Source organism: Nicotiana tabacum, chromosome 9 (assembly GCF_000715075.1).
Source record: "Nicotiana tabacum cultivar K326 chromosome 9, ASM71507v2, whole genome shotgun sequence".
Lineage (NCBI taxonomy): Eukaryota > Viridiplantae > Streptophyta > Magnoliopsida > Solanales > Solanaceae > Nicotiana > Nicotiana tabacum.
The window spans coordinates 88,701,354-88,725,762 of record NC_134088.1 but is presented as its reverse complement, the minus strand read 5'-3'; positions in this window follow the sequence as shown (position 1 = coordinate 88,725,762).

The window sequence follows — 24,409 nt, the reverse complement described above, 5'->3', positions numbered from 1 at the left end:
AGAGAAGACTTTTAAACTTGTAGTGTAAAATAAGGCATATATATTTTGTGTGGCTATAAATCATTGCATAAAGTTAAATTATTTTCAAATAGGAAAAAAGATCATTCTTTTTTATACGGACTTATTTTCAAATACGGACTTATTTCCAGAGAGAATTTATCACCATTGCAATCAAAATAGTATGAGTTGATGATTTGCTAATTAAAGGCAAAGTGAGGCCATGACCTAATAAAAAGATAAATTCGAAAGGTACTAATTTGATATTTTGTTTACATGGTAACATGTTACCAGTGCAACCAGTTGCATACAGTCATAAGTAAATACTAAATTTAAACTTGATTGACTATTCCTTTAAATAACATTGTTCTCATTGTAGTTGTAAAATTATAAGCTCGTATTTAATATATGTTAAAATTTTAGTTAGCTTTTACATATATATTTATGCTTCACATTAAATATACTCGGTTTGAATGAACCCACCACCTAAGATATCGATGGAATAGTAAAAGTGTGCCACCCAGCATTCTTCCATCATTATAAAAAATAAAACAAAAAACACAACACTTGAACAAAAAATTATGAAGACTTGGTAAATTGTATTGGGTTTTTAGTTTTAAAAAAATGAGGTGAATGAAAATAGAGGGAAAAATAAAATTTTGATTTTTTCTTGTCCCATATTGGCGGAGGAAAACTCATTTGTTGGGTATATATATAGTTGCACTTCTTCTAACTCTTAAAGAATTGAGAAGAAATCAAGCTTTGCGCTGTTGTCGTCGCTCGCTCGGCTTCGGTCAAATGATCTGATTAATTTTTTGGATCAAATTTATTGTTAAATATTAAATTATACTAATATTTTAATCCAAATCAACCGTTTTTGTAATGGTAATTTATGTTTTCCTCCGGTTTTATTTTTTTCGTTTTATTTTGCGTAAATAGTCATTTTCGTTATAGTCGTTTTACGCAAAATATCATCTTGAAGAGTTGCACCTCTTCGTTTAAACTCAATCTGATGGTTATAAATATCACGTCTTTCCCTCAGATTTTCCTTACAAAATTTTTGAAATCTCTTCTTCATTTCTTCATTATTTTCTTATAAAAATAAAGTAAGCGTGATTCACTCCCGCCGTTTGTATTTGCCGTATACTGGTGTTTAAAGTACCGCTACACTAGTGTGGTTATCCTTTTATCCTGGGAGAAAATAATTTTAAACCTCGGATACTAGGAGGTGATTGAGTTCTTTAAGAAAATATTGTGAATTCAGTGGGCTCGGATAAAATTTTGCTTCTTCTACATTTCTGTTTTACGTTGTTTAACTTTTCGGAATATAATTTTCAAATACATATTAATAACAAGCTTAAGTAACTTAAATTTTTATACTCTGTACTTGTGTTGTATACATTATTCTGGAGACTAAAACCTGTGTGATTTTTTACTCCCAGTTTGAAGATTAAAGCCTTCGTAGTTTTCTTCTCCATCTTTTATATTTTTAACATATATTCTATTTTATTTATTATTTGTTCATTGGATATTAAATTCTATTGATTTTCTACTCCATTGGAGATTAAAATTTACATAATTTTCTACTCCATTTTTATTCGATTTGAAGATATAAAAACTTCACCATATATGCAAAAATTATTTGTGTCATTTTAACAGAAATGACAAGTGAGAACGAAAACCAGTCTGCTCCTATGGTGACTGTCAATGCATCGACAAGCCAAAAGCACCTACACTGGCAGAAAAGCCGAAAAAAATTTCGGAATTGATTTCAAACTATGGCAGCAAAAGATATTATTCTATTTGACTACCCTAAGCCTACAAATGTTTATTAAGGAAGATATCCCAGTTGTGCCAGACGCAACTCCGGTTAATGAACGCTTCCTTCTGACTGAGGCATGGAAGCATTCTGATTTTCTATGCAGGAATTATATTCTTAGAGGTCTGGAGGACGATCTGTATAATGTCTATAGTAATGTAGAGATGTCGAAAGAACTGTGGAGTGCGCTTGAAAAGAAATACAAAACTGAAGATGTCGAGTAGAAAAAGTTTGTAGCCGTAAAATTTCTTGACTATAAAATGGTAGATAGCAAGTTTGTTATTATCCAAGTCCAAGAATTGCAAGTGATTATCCATGATTTATTAGCTGAAGGTATAATCTGAATTAATACTTTTGTTAAAAATAATTAATTATATTATTACTAATGTATTTTTCATTGAAAGTTTGGTCATCAATGAAGCATTTCAATTTGCAGCATTGATTGAGAGGTCACCTCCTTTGTAGAAGGACTTCAAAAATTACTTGAAACACAAACGCAATGAGAAGTCGCTCTAAAATCTCATTCTTCGATTAAGGATCGAAGAGGACGACAAAGTTGTTGAAAAGAAGGTTCGTGGAAACTCAACAATAATAGGAGCAAATATTTTTGTGGATGTTCCCCAAAATAATAAAAAGAGAAAGAACCCTTTTGGACCAAAGAGTAACCCAAGCCTTCTCGAACATTCAAAGAAGCTATGTCTTCTTCTAAATAATTATTTTTGAAAGAGGAGGTAAATAGTGAAATAGAATCCATATTTAACAATCATACATGGGAACTGGTTGATTTTCCTCTCGGTAACAAACCGTTATGTCTAAATAGATTTTTAAGAGAAAATAAAAGATGATGGAACTATTGACAAGTATAAGGCAAGATTTGTTGTCAAAGGTTATAGACAACGAGAAGGCCTTGACCATTTTGACACATACTCCCTTGTTACAAGAATTACGTTCATACAAATATTAGCAGCATTGGCTGCAGTATATGGTATTGAAATCCATCAAATGTACGTTAAGACAACCTTCTTAAATGGAGATTTAGAGAAAGAAATTTACATGGAATAACCTAAAAGGATTTGTAGTTCCAGGCAAAGAAAAAAAAGTATGTAGACTTGTTAAGTCTCTTTATAAACTAAAACAAGTACCCAAATAATAGCATATAAAATTTGATCAAACAATGTTGTCAAATAGTTTTATAATTAATGAAGGTGATAAATGTGTGTACATTAAAAATATTTCAAATCAAAGTCATTGTTTGTCTCTATATAGATGATATGTTGATAATGAGTAATAACATTGCCAATATAAATGTGACCAAGTGTATGCTAACTGCAAGTTTGATATAAAAGACTTGGGAGTTGCCGATTTAATCTTGGGTATTAAGATTCATAAGACTTCTCAAGGTTTGACATTGTAGCAATCTCATTACATTAAAACAACACTTGAAAATTTCAAGCACTTAGATTTGGAAGTTGCAAAGACTCAAATTAACGTGAATCTTGCACTTGTAAAGAATAAAAGTGTCACGACCCAATTCCTCTTATAGGTCGTGATGGCGCCCAACGTCGCCGCTAGACAAGCCAACGGTGAACTGACCATGTGATTTCTCTTTTTAATAAGTTACTAAGTAATTAAATTCTATTTATTAAGAAATTAAGGAGTAAAAAATTTAATGAAATAAAACGAAGGCCACTGAGTGGGTAATCATAACGATATCAATACTCCAAAACCATACAGTCTACTAGTATATGTGCCAGGACCTGGTATCACAAGTGTATGAGCAACTAGTAGAATATACAAAACTCTAACTACTGTCTGAAATAAAGTAAACAGAAAATAGATACAAAAGACAGACTTTAATTGCTGCAGAACGGCTCAGGAAGCAACTCACCATTAGGCCTCAGGGTAACAGGGGTGCGCGTCGGTATGATTGCCAGATGCACCTGCCTCAGATCATGCACAGTTAGTGCAGAAGTGTAGTGTGAGTCATAAACGACATGTACCTAGTAAGTATCTAGTCTAACCTCGAAGAAGTAGTGACGAGGGTTTGACTTTGACACTTACTATAGGCTAACAATAAAGTACAAAAAATTCTAAATAAGCATGAGTTATGTAAATAATAATAACTCAATAACAAGCAGTGAATAAATAATTCTTTCACTAATAGTAAACCCCAAGTCAATTTCTATCATTAAATAATTATAACATCTCAAGCCATAAAATAATATCCAATATAATTAAGCTCCGAGTATTATCACGCACGATTACGCCGAGGTCGTACAACCCGATCCAGAATAATGTGTACACTACCGAGGGATTAGCGACACGAGCCATAGATGCATCTATTCTCCGCTCCACAAGAAGAGATGATACTTTATAAGTATTCGATTTAAAAGCTATTACGAGGCTAATACACAAAGAAGCATAATTTTTATTAATAGTCAAGTATCTCGCCAAAACTCAAGTAGTGGAAGTCGGTCTTTTACAATTCCTTTATCAAGTTCCAATACAATTTAGGCACTTTAATTAACAACTAGGATGCAAACATTACAAGTATTTCATGATCTGGGTCCTAGACTACCTAGACATAAATATAATCAGTAGCTACGCACGGACTCTCGTCATCTCGTGCGTACGTAACCCCCATAATTAGGAGCAAATAGTAATTTAAATCGCCTATGGGGTAAATTCCCTCTTACAAGGTTAGGCAAGAGACTTACCTCATCTCAAAGTTCACTTTCCCACCACAAATTCGTTCTAAAGCCTCAACTCGGTACCGAACAATCCAAAACTAGTCAAATGTTATAAAAATTAATCAATACATGCTCAAAGGTTCATAATTTAACTATTAGAGTAATTACCCAACCCAAATTGGAAGATTCCTAAAATTCACCCTTTGGCCCACGTGCCCGGATTCCGGAAATTTTTGAAGATAAATGTTACCCATAACCTCACTAACTCAAATATATAATTTTTACCTAATTCCATAATCATTTTCGTGGTTAAATCCCATTTTTATCAAAACCTAGGTTTTTCAACTAAACACATAGTTTTCACATTTTTTCATGTTAAAATCTACTCATAATCTATGTATTTAACTCACATTAGATAGAATTTACTTACCTCAAAGTGATAGGTGAAAACCCCTCTCCAAGAGCTCCAAAATCGCCCAAGAGATGAAAGAAAATGCGCCAAAAATAGCCTAAGTCCCGTTTTTAAAATGTTTCTGCCCAGTGGTCTTTATACGTTATCGCGGCCAAGCTCTCGCGGTCTAGGCTAAACTGAAGAGCCCAGGAAAATTTCTCTACGCGAATGCGAGATTACCCATGCGAACGCGGTGCACTGGGCTGCCTACACCTCGCGAATGCGGGGCCCAACACGCGAACGCGTAAGGCAACTGGGTTGCCCAGGACCAGGCTTCTACGCGAAGGGCAACGGTCCAGGTCTCCACGAACACGGGCCATGTACTCACGAACGCGAAGGGCAAAAGCCCTCAGTCCCCAAATCCATCATCGCGAATGCGAGGGTCCTTCCGCGTTCGCGAAGAAGGAAACTAAAACAGCAAATTCTGGTGTTTTCAATTTAACTTCGGGTGGTCCGAAACACACCCAAGCCACTCAGGACCCCGCCTAAATGCACCAACAAGTCCATAAACCTAATACAGATCTTCTCTAACTCTCGAAATGTGTAAAACAACATCGACACTAAGAATCGTACCCCAAAACCATATTGAATCAAATTATGAACTTCAAGTTTTCAGCTTGCTCCAAATGCGCTGAGTCATACTTAGACTATTCGGAATGACACCAAATTTTGCGTGCAAGTCTTAAACCACCATACGGAACTATTCCCAGACTCAGAATCCCAAACGGACCTCGATAATACGAAAACCTACTTCAAACCAAATTTAAAGAACTTTAAAACATTCAATGTGCCAACTTTTAGTATTAAGCGCTGAAATGCTCCCAAGTCATCCAAAACCCAATCCGAACATACGCCCAGGTCCAAAATCATCATACGAACCTATTGGGACTGTCAAATCTTGGTTCCTAGGTCATTTACTCAAAATGTTGACTCAATTCAAACTTAACCCTTTAAGCCAATATTAAGGAACTAAGTGTTCCGATTTCAACCCGAACCCTTCCAAACCCGAACTAACCATCCCCGCAAGTCATAAAATAGTAAAATCATATATGGGGAGTATTATTTAGGGGAACGGGGATCTAGAAAGCAAAATGACCTGTCATGTCGTTACATTCTCCACCTCTTAAACAAACGTTCATCCTCGAACGGGTCTAGAATCGTACCTGGAGTGCCGAATAAGTGTGGATATATGCTCTGCATGTCCTCCTCGGCCTCCCAAGTCCCCTCCTCGACTGGTTGGCCCCTCCACTGAACTTTTACCATAGAAATCTTCTTCGACCTCAGTTGGCGAATGTGCCTGTCAATAATAGCAACTGGCTCATCTTCATAACTCATGCTCTCATCTTGCTGAATCGTGCTGAAGTCTAACACATGTGACCTGTCGGCATGATATCTCCGGATCATAGACACATGAAGACCAGATGAACTCCCGATAAACTGGGAGGCAAAGCAAGCTCATAAGCAACCTCCACAACTCGTCTCAATACCTCGAATGGACCTATAAACCTTAGGCTCAACTTGACCTTCTTCCCGAACCTCGTGATTCCCTTCATCGGTGAGACTTTCAAGAGAACCTTCTCGTCCACCATAAATGATAAATCACGTGCCTTCTGATCCGCGTAACTCTTCTGTCTGGACTGTGCTGTTCGAAGTTGCTCCTGACTCAACTTTACCTTTTCCAAGGCATACTTCACTAAATCAGTACCATATAACTTAGCCTCACCGGGCTCAAACCATTCGATGGGCGAACAACATCGTCGACCATATAAAGCCTCAAATGGAGCTATCTTGATGCTGGACTGATAATTGTTGTTGTAAGCAAACTTGACCAAAGGCAAGAATCGATCCCACTGCCCTCCGAAGTCAATCACACATGCTCTGAGCATATCCTCCAAGATCTGAACTGTCCGCTCCGACTGCCCGTTGGTCTGTGGATGAAATGCTATGATGAGCTCTACCCGGGTCCCCAACTCACTCTGTACTGCCCTCTAGAAATGCGAAGTAAACTGAGGGCCTCTATCTGATATGATGGAGAAAGGCACACCATGCAACTGAACAATCTCCTGAATGTAAATCTAGGCCAACCTCTCTGAAGAATACGTGGTCACAACCAGAATGAAGTGTGCCGACTTAGTCAACCTGTCGACGATGACCCAAACTGCATCAAACTTCCTCAAGATCCGCGGCAACCCAACTACGAAGTCCATAGTAATGCACTCCCATTTCCACTCATGTATAGTCATCTGCTGGAGTAGGCCACCTGGTCTCTGGTGCTCATACTTAACCTGCTGGCAATTTAGACACTTCGCCACATACTCGACTATGTCCTTCTTAATCCGCCGCCACCAATAATGCTGCATTAGGTCATGATACATCTTTGTAGCACCTGGATGAATAGAATACCGAGAACTATGTGCCTCATCTAGGATCTTCTCCCTCAAGCCATCAACATTAGGAACACATAGGCGACCCTGGAGTCGTAGAACACCATCCTCAATGATAGTGGCCTCCTTGGCACCACCCTGCAGTACCGTCTCCCTAAGAACCAACAAGTGTGGATCATCAAACTGACGAGCCTTGATATGCTCGAATAATGAAAACTGAGTGACGACGCATACAAGAACTCGTCTGGGATCTGAAATATCCAACCTCACAAGTCTGTTAGCCAAGGACTGAATGTCCAAAGCTAATGGCCTCTCCTCTGCTGAAATGAATGCCAAGCTACCCATACTCTCCGCCTTTCTGCTCAAGGCATCCACAACTACATTCGCCTTGTTCGGATGATACAAGATGGTAATATCATAATCTTTTAGTAACTCAAGCCACCTGCGCTGCCTCAAATTGAGATCCCTCTATTTGAACAAATGCTGCAAGCTGTGATGATCAGTGTAAACCTCACAGGACACCCTATAAAGATAATGCCTCCAGATTTTAAGAGCATGAACAATCACGGCCAACTCCAAATCATGTACATGGTAATTCTTCTCATGGGGCTTCAGCTGACGTGAGCATATGTAATAACTCGCCCCTTCTGCATCAATACACAACCAAAACCAATGCTTGAAGCATCGCAATACATAGTTTATATCCCTGAACCGGAAGGCAACACTAAAATCGGTGCTAAAGTCAATGCGGTCTTGAGCTTCTGAAAGCTCACATCACAATCGTCGGACCATCGGAACGGAGCACCCTTCTGGTTAATTTAGTCAAAGATGTTGTAATAGATGAGAAGCCCTCCACAAATCAGCGATAATAACCTGCTAACCCCAAGAAGCTCCTGATCTCAGTTGCCGTGGTAGGACGAGGCCAACTCTGAACTGCCTCAATCTTTTTGGGATCTACCTTAATACTCTCTCCTGATACAACATGCCCCAAGAATGCCACAGAATCCAACCAGAACTCACACTTAGAGAACTTAGCATATAGCTTCTGTTCCCACAAGGTGTGAAGCACCACTCTCAAATGTTGCTCGTGCTCCTCTATGCTACGCGAGTAGATCAAAATGTCATCAATGAAGACAATGACAAACGAATCAATATATGGCCTGAACACCCAGTTCATCATATCCATAAACGTCGCTAGAGCGTTAGTCAAATCGAAGGACATCACTAGAAACTCATAATGGCCATATCTAGTCCGGAAAGCCGTCTTTAGAACATCTGAATCCCGAATCTTCAACTTATGGTACCCCGATCTCAAGTAGATCTTAGAGAACACTCTCACGACCCCAAATTTCCCTCTGTAGGGTGTCGTGATGGCACCTAGTCTCTAAGACTAGGTAAGCCTATCAATGCAGAATAATCATAAATATCTGAAAATAAATAATCTACAATTCAAAGATTACAACTCCCAAAGCCCGGTAGAAATAAATCATAAGTTTTTAAGAATTTATTCTCAATGTATCTATATGTCAAGGTCTAAATAAAATATAAGAAAATAACATAAAATGATAGAAGGGGACTCTGGAGTCTGTGGACGCTGGCAGATATACCTCGAAGTCTCCGTGCGCAGGTAACTCACTGACGTCTAGGCTGGTAAAATGTACCTGGATCTACACAAAAAGATGTGCAGAAGCGTAGTATGAGTACACCACAGCGGTACCCAGTAAGTGCCAAGCCTAACCTCGGTAGAGTAGTGACGAGGTCAGGTGAAGCCCTAATGGAATATAATAATGGCATGGTAAAATATTTATCAATGTAGTAAAATAAAATGACATTGGAAATGAATCAAATAATATGTCACATTTAATGACACCAAATAATTGTAAATAATATCTCGTGGAATCAAAACAGGATTTCCTTCAACTTTATAAAAATCACAATAATTAATCGAAAGCAACTATGGCCATAAATCAATATCAACAAGGGCACTACCGAGGTACCGCCTCGTAGTCCCAAATTATAAATAATTTCACAATATCTCATTTTCTTATATCACTGCGGGAGCCTTCACAATTTATTTAAAGAAAATATTTTTTCCCGAAATAGCATCCCGCATTTTAGCCACCCTTATCACACCGCATGACTTCTAGTAGCCACCCCTACTAGCCACGCGTATCAAGCCACCCTTATCTCACCGCATGCGTTTCAACACCCAGACCTTATACCATCACATGCGTATCAATATCACAATATATCACAATTTGCACCTCAAGTGCCCAATATTTCAATTTTCCACAAAAAAATCAACAACAATATTTTTCAATAATAAAGAGCTCACGGCTCATGCCAGAATAATCCAAAAAAAAATCTTACGAAAATATTCAAGAATAAATATTTCAGAAAAATAATATTCCAAATTTTTAATACGTTGCTTCAGTATCAAATTTTAAAAATGTCAAATACTTCATATTAATAATATTTAATTTAAAGAAAATCAATCTTCAAATAATACACAGTATGAAAGAAACCAAGTTTCAATTAAATAGGTAAAACAATTAGCAGAAAAAAGGCAAACAAATTTAAAATATATATCACAGATCAATGATGAAGAATATAACAAGATAAAATAATTTAATAAATGCGCAACAATGATCTACACAATTTAAAAATATAATCCTTCACATTTAGCCCGTGTACACACTCGTCACCTCGTGTACACGACTTTTAACACATTTCAATTATCACATTAATATCAATTCTAGGGAAAATTTCCCCCCCACAAGGTTAAACAAGTCACTTACCTCGACTTGCTCCAATTTAATCAAGTATTATGCTTTTTCCTTGATTTTTCGACTCCGATCGACTCGCATAAAGTCATAATTAATTCGATACAATCAACAAAAATTATAGAAATCAATTTCATAAGAAAATATTATATTTTTTCAATAAAATCCGAAATTAACTCAAAATTTGCCCGTGGGGCTCACATCTCGGAATTCGGCAAAAGTTACGAAATATGAACGCCCATTCAATCACGAGTCTAACCATACCAAAATGCCTAAATTCCAATAACGATTCGACCCTCAAATCCACAAATCTATCCAAGAGGGTTTTCAAATTTTTCCAACTTAAATCACCAATTAAATGTTAAAACATTGATGGATTCGGGTAATCTAACCAAGATTGAGTTAAGAACACTTACCCCAATATTTTTCCTTGAAGATATATCAAAAATTGCCTCTGCTCAAGCTCCAAGTTGTTAAAAATGACCAATGGGACGAAGCCCCCCTGATTTTATATCTTACAGATCTGTCCAGGGTGACCTCGATCATAGGGTCCGATCCCGGACCTCGATCATGGGAGTCCGATCATGGGGAGTCCGATTAAGGGGAGTCCGATCATGGTCCTCGATCCTGGACCTCGGTCATGGCCTTCGATGATAGCTTCGATTATGGCCCTCGACCCTGGGGCTCGATCACAGCCATCAATCCTGGCTATCGATCATGGCTTCGATCTTTATGGCCTTCGATCACTGGCCTTGGTCATAGCTCTCGATCCCGGGGCCTTCGATCATGGCTCTCGAGCCTGCCATCGATCATGGATCTCGAGCATGCCATCGATCATTGATCTCGAGCCTGCCTTCGATCCTCAGGAAGTTCGATTTTGACAACATTTCCAACAGAAAATTGCAGCAGCTTTTGCAGCAGCTGTTTAAGTCCCGTTTTTTGATCCGTTAACCATCCGAAACTCACCCGAGGCCTTCGGGACCTCAACCCAATACACCAACAAGTCCTAAAACATCATACGAACTTATTTGAAACCTCAAATCATATCAAACAACGCTAAAATCACGAATCACACATAGATTCAAGCCTAATGAACTTTGAAACTTTTAATTTCTACAAACAACACCGGAACCTATCAAATCCAGTCCAATTGACCTCAAATTTTGCATGTAAGTCATAAATGACATAATAGAGCTATGAATATTTTTAGAATCGAATTTCAACCCCGATATCAAAAAGTCAACCCATCGGTCAAACTTTCCAAAATTCAACTTTCGACATTTCAAGCCTAATTCCACTACGGACTTCCAAATAAAATTCTGATCATGCTCCTAAGTCCAAAATCACCATACGAAGCTGTTGGAATCATCAAAATTCTATTCCGGGGTCATTTGTATATAATTCGACATCCGGTCACTATTTGAACTTAAATTTTAAAATTTTCATCAAAATTCCATATCTCGGGCTAGGGACCTCAGAATTGGCATATGCCCAAGTCCCAATTCACGATACGGACCTACCGGAACTGTCAAAACACTGATCCAAGTCCGTTTACTCAAAATATTAACCAAAGTCAACTCAATTGTGTTTTAAACATCTAATTCACATTTAATCCATTTTTCACCTCAAAACTTTTCGGAAAATTTTTACGGACTGCACACGCAAGTCGAGTAATGGTAAATAGTGCTTAGATCACATAATTAATCATTAAATTTAAAAATCACATTTTGGGTCATCACAAATACCCTGACACCCTACAACTAGTCAAACAAATCATCAATACGCGACAACGAGTACTTGTTCTTAATGGTAACTTTGTTAAACTGGCGGTAATCAATGCACATCCGCATAGTCCCATCTTTCTTCTCCACAAATAACACCGGTACACCCCAAGGCGACATGCACATCCGCATAGTCCCATTTTTCGACTCTGATCGACTCGTATAAAGTCATAATTAATTCGATACAGTCAACAAAAATTATAGAAATCAATTTCATAAGAAAATATTATATTTTTTTCAATAAAATCCGAAATTGACTCAAAATTTGCCAGTGGGGCCCACATCTCGGATTCCGGCGAAAGTTATGAAATATGAACGCCCATTCAACCACGAGTCTAACCATACCAAAATGACTAAATTCCAATAACGATTCGACCCTCAAATCCACAAATCTATCCAAGAGGGTTTTCAAATTTTTCCAACTTAAATCACCAATTAAATGTTAAAACATTGATGGATTCGGATAATCTAACCAAGATTGAGTTAAGAACACTTACCCCAATGTTTTTCCTTGAAGATATATCAAAAATTTCCTCTGCTCAAGCTCCAAGTTGTTAAAAATGACGAATGGGACGAAGCCCCCATGATTTTATATCTTACAGATCTGTCCAGGGTGACCTCGATCATGGGGTCCGATCATGGTCCTCGATCATGGACCTCGGTCATGGCCTTCGATCATAGCTTCGATTATGGCCCTCGACCCTGGGGCTCGATCACAGCCATCAATCCTTGCTATCGATCATGGCTTCGATCTTTATGGCCTTCGATCACTGGCCTTGGTCATAGCTCTCGATCCTGGGGCCTTCGATCATGGCTCTCGAGCCTGCCATCGATCATGGATCTCGAGCATGCCATAGATCATTGATCTCGAGCCTGCCTTCGATCCTCAGGAAGTTCGATTTTGACAACATTTCTAACAGAAAATTGCAGCAGCTTTTGCAGCAGCTGTTTAAGTCCCGTTTTTTGATCTGTTAACCATCCGAAACACCAACAAGTCCTAAAACATCATACGAACTTATTTGAAACCTCAAATCATATCAAACAACGCTAAAATCATGAATCACACATAGATTCAAGCCTAATGAACTTTGAAACTTTCAATTTCTACAAACAACATCGGAACCTATCAAATCCAGTCCAATTGACCTCAAATTTTGCACGCAAGTCATAAATGACATAACGGAGCTATGAAAATTTTCAGAATCGGATTTCGACCCCGATATCAAAAAGTCAACCCCTCGGTCAAACTTCCCAAAATTCAACTTCGGCATTTCAAGCCTAATTCCACTACGGACTTCCAAATAAAATTCTGATCACGCTCATAAGTCCAAAATAACCATACAGAGCTGTTGGAATCATCAAAATTCTATTCCGGGGTCATTTGCACATAATTCGACATCCGATCACTATTTGAACTTAAACTTTAAATTTTTCATCAAAAATCCATATCTCGGGCTAGGGACCTCGGAAATTGATTCCGGGCATACGTCCAAGTCCCAATTCACGATATAGACCTACCGGAACTGTCATAACACTGATCCGAGTCCATTTACTCAAAATATTAAATAAAGTCAACTCAGTTGTGTTTTAAACATCTAATTCACATTTTAATCCATTTTTCACCTGAAAACTTTCCGAAAAATTTTTACGGACTGCACACGCAAGTCGAGTAATGGTAAATAGTGCTTAGATCACATAATTAATCATTACATTTAAAGATGACATTTTGGGTCATCACATTCTCCACCTCTAAAACAAATGTTCGTCCTCGAACGGAGTTAGAAAAAGTACCTGAGCTAGTGAATAAGTGTGGATAACAGCTGCGTATATCATGCTCGGCCTCCTAAGTCGCCTCCTCGACTAGATGACCCCTCCACTAAACCTTCACGGAAGCAATGTTCTTTGACTTCAGTTTTCGAACCTGCCTATCTAAAATAGCCACTGGTTTCTCAACATAAGATAGATCCTTGTCCAACTGAACCGAACTGAAGTCTAACATATGAGATGGATCGCCGTGATATTTCCAAAGCATAGAAACATGGAATACCGGATGAACCGCAGAAAGACTAGGTGGTAGTGCAAGTCTGCAAGCCACATCTCCAACTCTCTCAAGAATCTCAAAAGGCCCAATATACCTAGGGCTCAACTTTCCCTTCTTCCCGAACCTCATCACACCCTTCATAGGCGAAAATCGGAGCAATACACGCTCACCAACCATGAATGCAACATCACGAACCTTCCGATCAGCAAAACTTTTCTGCCTAAATTGGGCTGTACGAAAGTCGATCCTGAATCAACTTAACCTTTTCCAAGGCATCCTGAACCAAGTATGTACCCAAAAGTCTAGCCTCACCTGGTTCGAACCATCCCACTGGAGACCGACACTGCCTACCATACAAGGCCTCATACAGAGCCATCTGAATGCTTGACTGGTAACTGTTGTTGTAAGCAAACTATGCAAGTGGTAAGAATTGATCCCAAGCACCCACAAAATCTATCACACACGCACGAAGCATATCCTCCAGTATCTGAATAGTGCGTTTGGACTGTCCGTCCGTCTGAGGGTGAAATGTTGTACTCAACTCTACCCGAGTACCCAACTCACGCTGTACTGCTCTCCAAAACCGTGAGGTAACTGTGTACCCCGGTCAGAGATGATAGATACCAGTACACCGTAAAGTCTGACAATCTCGCGAATATATACCTGAGCCAGCTGCTCTGAAGAGTAAGTAGTAATCACAGGAATGAAATGAGCCGATTTGGTCAGCCTATCCACAATCACCCAAACTGCATCAAACTTCAGCTGAGTCCGTGGGAGCCCAACAACGAAATCCATAGTGATCCGCTCCCATTTCCATTCTGGAATCTCTAACTTCTGAAGTAATCCACACGGTCGCTGATGCTCATATTTCACCTGTTGACAATTTAGACACCGAGATACATAACCCACTATGTCTTTCTTCATCTGCCTCCACCAATAGTGTTGTCTCAAGTCCTGATACATCTTTGCAGCACCGGGATGAATGGAGTACCGCGAACTGTGAGCCTCCTGGAGAATCAACTCATGCAAGCCATCCACATTAGGCATACATAGCCTGCCCTGCATCCGTAATACATCGTTATCTCCAATAGTGACTTCCTTGGCATCACCGTGCTGAACTGTATCCTTAAGGACAAACAGATGGGGGTCATCATATTGGCGTTCCCTGATACGATCATAAAGAGAAGACTGAGAAACCACGCAAGCTAAAACTCGACTCGGCTCGAAAACATCCAATCTAACAAACTGGTTGGCCAAGGCCTGGACATCCAAGGCCAAATGCCTCTCTGCTACCGGTAAATATGCTAAGCTACCCAAACTCTCCGCCTTACGACTCAAGGCATCGGCCACCACATTGGCCTTCCCAGGATGATAGAGAATGGTGATATCATAATCCTTAAGCAACTCCAACCACCTTCGTTGCCGCAAGTTAAGATCCTTCTATTTAAACAGATGCTGTAGACTTCGGTGATCGGTGTAGATCTCACAATGGACACCGTACAAATAATGCCGCCAAATTTTTAAGGCATGAACAATAGCTGCTAACTCCAGGTCATGTACGGGATAATTCTTCTCATGCACCTTTAACTGTCTGGACGTGTAGGCAATCACCCTATCGTCTTGCATCAACACTACGCCGAGACCAATACGTGACGAGTCACAATACACAGTATAAGATCCTGTACCTGTAGGTAATACCAATACTGGGGCTGTAGTCAAAGCTGTCTTGAGCTTTTGGAAGCTCCCCTCACATTCCTCGGTCCACCTAAATGGAGCACCCTTCTGGGTCAATTTGGTCATAGATGCAACAATAGAAGAGAAACCCTTTACAAATCGGCGATAATACCCAGCCAAACCAAGGAAACTCTGGATTTTCGTAACTGAGGACAGTCTGGACCAACTCTGCACTGCTTCAATCTTCTTTGGATCTACCTTGATCCCCTCACACAAAACTATATGACCCAAAAATCCCACTGAATCAAGCAAGAATTCACACTATGAAAATTTTGCATATAACCTCCTTTCTCTCAAAATCTGAAGCACAGTCCTCAGGTGTTGTTCATGATCTTCCCGACTACAGGAATACACCAGAATGTCGTCAATAAACACAATGACGAATGAATCAAGATAGGGTTGAAATACACTATTCATTAAGTGCATAAATACTGCTGGGGTGTTGGTCAGCCCAAAAGACATCACAAGGAACTCGTAATGACCGTACCGAGTCCTGAAAGCAGTCTTCAGAATATCTGGCTCCCGAATCTTCAACTGATGATAGCCTGAACGTAAGTCAATTTTAGAGAATACCCTGGCACCCTGAAGCTGATCAAATAAGTCATCAATACGTGGCAATGGATACATGTTCTTCACTGTAACCTTGTTCAACTGGCGATAATCAATACACATCCGCATAGAACCATCCTTCTTCTTTACAAATAAGACAGGAGCACCCCACGGCGATACACTAGGCCGAATGAAACCCTTATCAAGCAATTCCTGTAACTGTTCTTTTAATTCTTTCAACTCTACTAGGGCCATACGGTATGGTGGAATAGAAATGGGCTGAGTACCCGGTAATAGATCAATACCAAAATCAATATCCCTATCGGGTGGCATACCCGGAAGATCTGCTGGAAATACATCAGGAAAATCCCTTACTACATGAACTGACTCTACAGTAGGAGTATCAATACTAACATCTCTCACATAGGCCAGATACGCATCACACCCCTTCTCAACCATTCGTTGAGCTTTAAGAAATGAAACAACCCTGCTAGGAACATGATCCGAGGTACCTCTCCGCTCTAGCTTCGGTAGAACTGGCATAGCCAATTTCACCGTCTTGGCATAACAATCAAGAATAGCATGATAGGGCGATAACCAGTCCATGCCCAAAATAATATCGAAATCCACCATACTGAGCAATAATAGATCATCTCTGGTCTCAAAACCACTGATAACAATTAAACATGACCGATACACACGATCCATAATAATGGATTCACCTACGGGTGTAGATACATAAATAGAAGAACTCAAGTAATCACGTGATACGCCCAAATATGGGGCAAAATAAGATGACACGTAAGAATAAGTGGAGCCTGGATCAAATAAAATTGATGCATCTCCATGACAGACCGGAATAATACCTGTGATAACAGAATTGGATGTAACGACATCTGTCCTAGCAGGAAGGGCATAATATCTGGCTTGGCCTCCCCCTCTAGGGCGACCTCTACCTGCCCGACCTCCACCTCTAGCTGGCTGTACAGGTGGAGTGGCAACTGGTGCAGTAATCATGGCCTGAAAAGCCTGAGGACCCTGTGGAATAGGTGGGGCCTGAGAAATCCGTGGAGGTGCACCCCTCCTAATTATGGGGCAATCCCTCATGATATGACGAGTGTCACCACACTCAAAACAAGCCCTCGGAGGACGTGGCTATTGGGACTGGCTCGGGCCTGATCGACTAGACTATCCGCTGAAAGTACCCCGTACAGGAGGTACAGAAGACACTGGTGGTGCGTAATATGGAACCTGAGGTGTGGGAGTAGTCGGAATACCACTGGAAGCTTGAAGTGCTGAATGAATAGGATGGCTCACATAACCTCTACCATGACGGGCTGCAACTGGGGAACGAGAATAATTATATGTTCCAGAATCTCGGGGTCTCTTAGCTTCCCTCTCTTCCCTCTCCCGAGTCCGCATACCGTCCAATCTTCTAGTAATTGACACCATCTGTTGGTATGTGATGTCCATCTCTAGCTATCGGGCCATACTATATCTAATACTAGGGTGAAGACCCTCAATAAATCTGTGAACCCGCTCTCGAACAGTAGCAACTAAGGCTGGTGCATGCCTAGCCAAATCACTGAATCAGACCGCATACTCTGACACAGTCATAGAACCCTGGCGCAACTACTCAAACTCTGCGCGCCATGCATCCCTAAGACTCTGAGGAACATACTCCCTTAAGAACATATCCGAAAATTGAGTCCAAGTGAGTAAAGATGCCTCATCGGGACTATCCAACTCATATGCCCGCCACCACTGCTAGGCTGCTCCTCTAAACTGGAATGCAGTGAAAAAAAACCCACTGGAATCCACAATACCCATAGTGCGAAGGATACGGTGACATTCCTCCAGAAAACCCTGAGCATCCTCTGAAGCTAAACCGCTGAAAGTGGGAGGGTGGTACTTTTTATACCTCTCGAGCCTGAGCTGCCCCCCCTATGAAACTGTTGTCCTAATATCAAGCCGAACTGGGACAACTGGTATAACCTCTGGGGCATGGTCAACTTGGGCATGTGGCTCTGGAGTATGGGCAGCAAGAGTCTGCGCTCCTCCCCCAGCCTGAGATATGGCAGGAGCAAGTGGAATTAATCCTGCCTGAGCTAAAATGCCAAACATGCTAAAAAACTGGGCAAAAGTCTCCAAAAGTGCAGGAGTAGTAACATGCGTCTCAAGTGCCTGCTCTCCAACTGGAGCTACTGGTGCAGCAGTTCGTGCAGGTGCTCTGGCTGCATAACGTGGTCTTCCTCGGCCTCTGCCCCGACCCCGGCCTCTTGCGGCTCCAACAAGGGGCGCGGGTGTCTGATCATCAGATCCAGTTGTGTGTGTCCTCACCATATGTGAGAGAATAGAAAGACAATTGTTTAGAACTTTGAAATCAACAAAGGCGCACGATAAGGAATCAAAGAAGTGAATATTTCCTAACAGTTCCATAGCCTCTCGAAGATAAGTACAGACGTCTCCGTACCGATCCGCAAGACTCTACTAAACCTGCTTGTGACTCATAATACCTATGAACCTAATGCTCTGATACCAACTTGTCACGACCCCAAATTTCCCTCCGTAGGGTGTCGTGATGGCACCTAGTCTCTAAGACTAGGTAAGCCTATCAATGCGGAATAATCATAAATATCTAAAAATAAATAATCTACAATTCAATGATTACAACTCCCAAAATTAGGTAGAAATAAATCACAAGCTTATAAGAATTTATTCTCAATGTCTCTATATGTCAAGGTCTTAATAAAATATAAGGAAACAACATAAAATGATAGAAGAAGACTCCGGAGTCTGCGGACGCTGGCAGATATACCTCGAAGTCTCCGTGCGCAGGTAACTCACTGACATCTAGGCTGGTAAAATATACCTGTATCTACACAAAAAAATGTGCAGAAGCGTAGTATGAGTACACTACATCGGTACCCAGTAAGTGCCAAGCCTAACCTCGATAGAGTAGTGACGAGGTCAGGTAAGGCCCTACTGGAATATAATAATGGCATGGTAAAATACTTATCAATGTAGTAAAATAAAATGATATTGGAAATGAATCAAATAGTTTGTCACATTTAATGACACCAAATAATTGCAAATAATATCTCGTAGAATCAAAATAGGATTTCCTTCAACTTTATAAATATCACAACAATTAATCGAAAGCAACTATGGCCATAAATCAATATCAACAAGGGCACTACCGAGGTACCGCCTCGTAGTCCCAAATTATAAATAATTTCACAATATCTCATTTTCTTATATCACCGCGGGAGCCTTCACAATTTATTTAAAGAAAATATTTTTTCCCGAAATAGCATCCCGCGTTTTAGTCACCCTTATCACACCGCATGACTTCTAGTAGCCACCCCTACTAGCCACGCGTATCAAGCCACCCTTATCTCACCGCATGCGTTTCAACACCCAGACCTTATACCATCACATGCGTATCAATATCACAATATATCTCAATTTGCACCTCAAGTGCCCAATATTTCAATTTTCCACAAAAAAATCAACAACAATATTTTTCAATAATAAAGAGCTCATGGCTCATGCCAGAATAATCCAAAAAAAAATCTTACGAAAATATTCAAGAATAAATAATTCAAAAAAATAATATTCCAAATTTTTAATACGTTGCTTCAATATCAAAATTTAAAAATGTCAAATACTTCATATTAATAATATTTAATTTAAAGAAAATCAACCTTCAAATAATGCACAGTATGAAAGAAACCAAGTTTCAATTAAATAGGTAAAACAATTAGCAGAAAAAAGGCAAACAAATTTAAAATATATATCACAGATCAATGATGAAGAATATAACAAGATAAAATAATTTAATAAATGCGCAACAATGATCTACACAATTTAAAAATATAATCCTTCACATTTAGCCCGTGTACACACTCGTCACCTCGTGTACACGACTTTTAACACATTTTAATTATCACATTAATATCAATTCTAGGAACTAGGAAAAATTTTCCCCACACAAGGTTAGACAAGTCACTTACCTCGACTTGCTCCAATTTAATCAAGTATTATGCTTTTTTCTCGATTTTTCGACTCCGATCGACTCGTATCTAGTCATAATTAATTCGATACAGTCAACAAAAATTATAGAATTAATTCTATACGAAAATATTATATTTTTTCAATAAAATCCGAAATTAACTCAAAATTTGCCCGTGGGGCTCACATCTCGGAATCCGGCAAAAGTTACGAAATATGAACGCCCATTCAATCACGAGTCTAACCATACCAAAATGCCTAAATTCCAATAACGATTCGACCCTCAAATCCACAAATCTATCCAAGAGGGTTTTCAAATTTTTCCAACTTAAATTACCAATTAAATGTTAAAACATTGATGGATTCGGGTAATCTAACCAAGATTGAGTTAAGAACACTTACCCCAATGTCTTTCCTTGAAGATATATCAAAAATTGCCTCTGCTCAAGCTCCAAGTTGTTAAAAATGACCAATGGGACGAAGCCCCCCTGATTTTATATCTTACAGATCTGTCCAGGGTGACCTCGATCATAGGGTCCGATCCCGGACCTCGATCATGGGAGTCCGATCATGGGGAGTCCGATTAAGGGGAGTCCGATCATGGTCCTCGATCCTGGACCTCGGTCATGGCCTTCGATCATAGCTTCGATTATGGCCCTCGACCCTGGGGCTCGATCACAGCCATCAATCCTGGCTATCGATCATGGCTTCGATCTTTATGGCCTTCGATCACTGGCCTTGGTCATAGCTCTCGATCCCGGGGCCTTCGATCATGGCTCTCGAGCCTGCCATCGATCATGGATCTCGAGCATGCCATCGATCATTGATCTCGAGCCTGCCTTCGATCCTCAGGAAGTTCGATTTTGACAACATTTCCAACAGAAAATAGCAGCAGCTTTTGCAGCAGCTGTTTAAGTCCCGTTTTTTGATCCGTTAACCATCCGAAACTCACCCGAGGCCTTCGGGACCTCACCCCAATACACCACCAAGTCCTAAAACATCATACGAACTTATTTGAAACCTCAAATCATATCAAACAACGCTAAAATCATGAATCACACATAGATTCAAGCCTAATGAACTTTAAAACTTTTAATTTCTACAAACAACACCGGAACCTATCAAATCCAGTCCAATTGACCTCAAATTTTGCATGCAAATCATAAATGACATAACAGAGCTATGAATATTTTTAGAATCAAATTTCAACCCCAATATCAAAAAGTCAACCCATCGTTCAAACTTCCCAAAATTCAACTTTCGGCATTTCAAGCCTAATTCCACTGCGGACTTCCAAATAAAATTCTGATCACGTTCCTAAGTCCAAAATCACCATACGAAGCTGTTGGAATCATCAAAATTCTATTCCGGGGTCATTTGCATATAATTCGACATCCAGTCACTATTTGAACTTAAATTTTAAATTTTTCATCAAAATTCCATATCTCGGGCTAGGGACCTCAGAATCGGCATATGCCCAAGTCCCAATTCACGATACGGACCTACCGGAACTGTCAAAACACTGATCCGAGTCCGTTTACTTAAAATATTAACCAAAGTCAACTCAATTGTGTTTTAAACATCTAATTCACATTTAATCCATTTTTCACCTCAAAACTTTCCGGAAAATTTTTACGGACTGCACACGCAAGTCGAGTAATGGTAAATAGTGCTTAGATCACATAATTAATCATTAAATTTAAAAATCACATTTTGGGTCATCACAAATACCCTGACACCCTACAACTAGTCAAACAAATCATCAATACGCGACAACGAGTACTTGTTCTTAATGGTAACTTTGTTAAACTGGCGGTAATCAATGCACATCCGCATAGTCCCATCTTTCTTCTCCACAAATAACACCGGTACACCCTAAGGCGACATGCTCAGTCTGACGAAGCCCTTGTCTAGCAACTCCTCAAGTTGTTCCTTTAATTCTTTCAACTTTTTTGGAGTCATGCGGTACGGTGGAATAGAGATAGGTTGGGTACCCAGGGCCAAATCAATACAGAAATCGATATCACGATCTGGTGGCATGCCTGGAAGATTAGAAGGAAACACATCGGAGAACTCCGGACTACGGGCACTGAATCAATTATCAGAGTCTCTGCAGTAGTATCCCAAATATAAGTTAAATAAGCCAAACAACCCTTCTCGACCATGTGTCGAGCCTTCAGAAAAGAGATGACCCGACTAGATGCATTGATAGACGAACCCTTCCACTCCAATCTAGGCAACTCTGGCATCGCCAAGGTAACAGTCTTGGCATGTTAATGAAGGATGGCGTGATATGGAGACAATCAGTCCATGCCCAGGATAACCTCAAAGTCGGTCATATCAAGCAGCAGAAGATTTGCTCTAGTCTCATAACCACAGAAAGTCACAATACAGGACCGGTATACCCGATCCATAACAATAGAATCGCCCACTGGTGTGGACATATAAATAGGAGTACCCAAGGACTCCCGAGGAACTCCCAGGAAATGAGCAAACAGAGATGAAAAATATGAATATGTAGACCATGGATCAAATAGTATTGAAGCATCCCTACCGCAGACAGAAATAATACATGTGATCACGACATCTAAGGCCACTGCATCTAGTCTGGACGAAAAAGCATAGAACGTAGCTGGAGCGCCACCTGATTGGCCTCCACCTCTAGGACGGACCCTACCCACCTACACTCCACCTTTGGGAGGCCGGACGACTGGTGTGGAAGCTGGTGCCGTAATCATAAGCTTCTGACCCTGTTGCACTGCCTTGCCCCGAAGCCTGGGGCAGAACCACCGCACATGACTAAGATCCCCACACTCGTAACAACCTCTCGGTATGGTGGACTGTTGACCTGAAGTCTGACCCGGATGGCCTGAATACCCACTAGAAAAACCCTGAATAGTTGGTGGGTGGTAGGAACTCTCTGGCATGGCGCTGAAATAAGGTCGCACTGGAGCACCCCGAAGAGGCGGCGATGCTGGATATGTAGGCCTACTAGACTGACCCCTCACAAGCTGACCTCTGCCCCCAGCCGGGGCACCTCTGAACTCTCCAAAATATCAAAACCGCTTATCCCTCGTCGCCTGCTCTCGGCTACGCTGACGTACACCCTCGATCCTCCGAGCTATCTCTACAACTAACTCGTAAAAGTCCCCATCTCAACCTCTCGTGCCATAGTGGAATGAATACCAGAGTGCAAACCTGCAACAAACCTTTGCACTCTCTCTCTATCGGTAGGAAGTATCATAAGTGCATGGTGAGACAACTCAGAGAATCTTGCCTCATAGTCGGTCACCGAAATCTGACCCTGCTGGAGATGCTTGAACTGAAACCGCAACTCTTCCCTCTAAGAGGGTGGAATATATCTGTCCAAGAAGAGGCGTGTAAACTAATCCCAAGGCATGGAAGGAGAACCTGCTTGTCTGCCGAGAAGACAGAACTGCCACCATCTACGGGCCTTGCCATCCAGCTGAAAGGTGGTAAAGCCCACCCCATGGGACTCTAATATCCTCAGGTTGTGCAGTCTATCCCTACACCGATCAATGAAGTCCTGGGGGTCCTCATGTCTCTCACCTCCGAAGACAGGAGGGTGTAGTCTGGTCTATATATCCAATAGCTTCTGCGGCTCGCCGGCCGCAGCTGGTCTGGGATCAGGTATAGCTGCTGCAACTTGCTGGGCTCCGCCCATGGGTTGTGTGCCCGGGGTCTGATATATGGCAGTTGCATGCCCTGGAGCCTGAGTGGTAGGGGTCTGCGCTCTCCCTCCCGCCTGAAATGTGGCTGGGTCTGCTGGAAATAAACCACCATGAGTCATAGAATCCATGAATCGCAGCATATGACCCATGACCTCCTAGAATCCCGGTGCAGACATGAAATCCACCGGGTTTGGCTCTGATGCAAGCACCTCGCCTTGCTCCTCAATAATAGGATCCTCTATTGGATCCACTGGTGGCATAACTGGAGCAACTCTAGGACACCCTCGTCCTCTACCATAAGCTGGAGCCCTCCATCGGCCTTTTCCTCGGCCTCTAGCAATAAGAGGAGCAGCTTCTCCATGATCAGGTACATTTGACGCGCGCGTTCTCACCATCTATGAGAGAATACGAGAAAGATACTTAGCACCACATCAACTGCACAATAGGAGATGAAGAAAGAGTAGTTTCTTAACA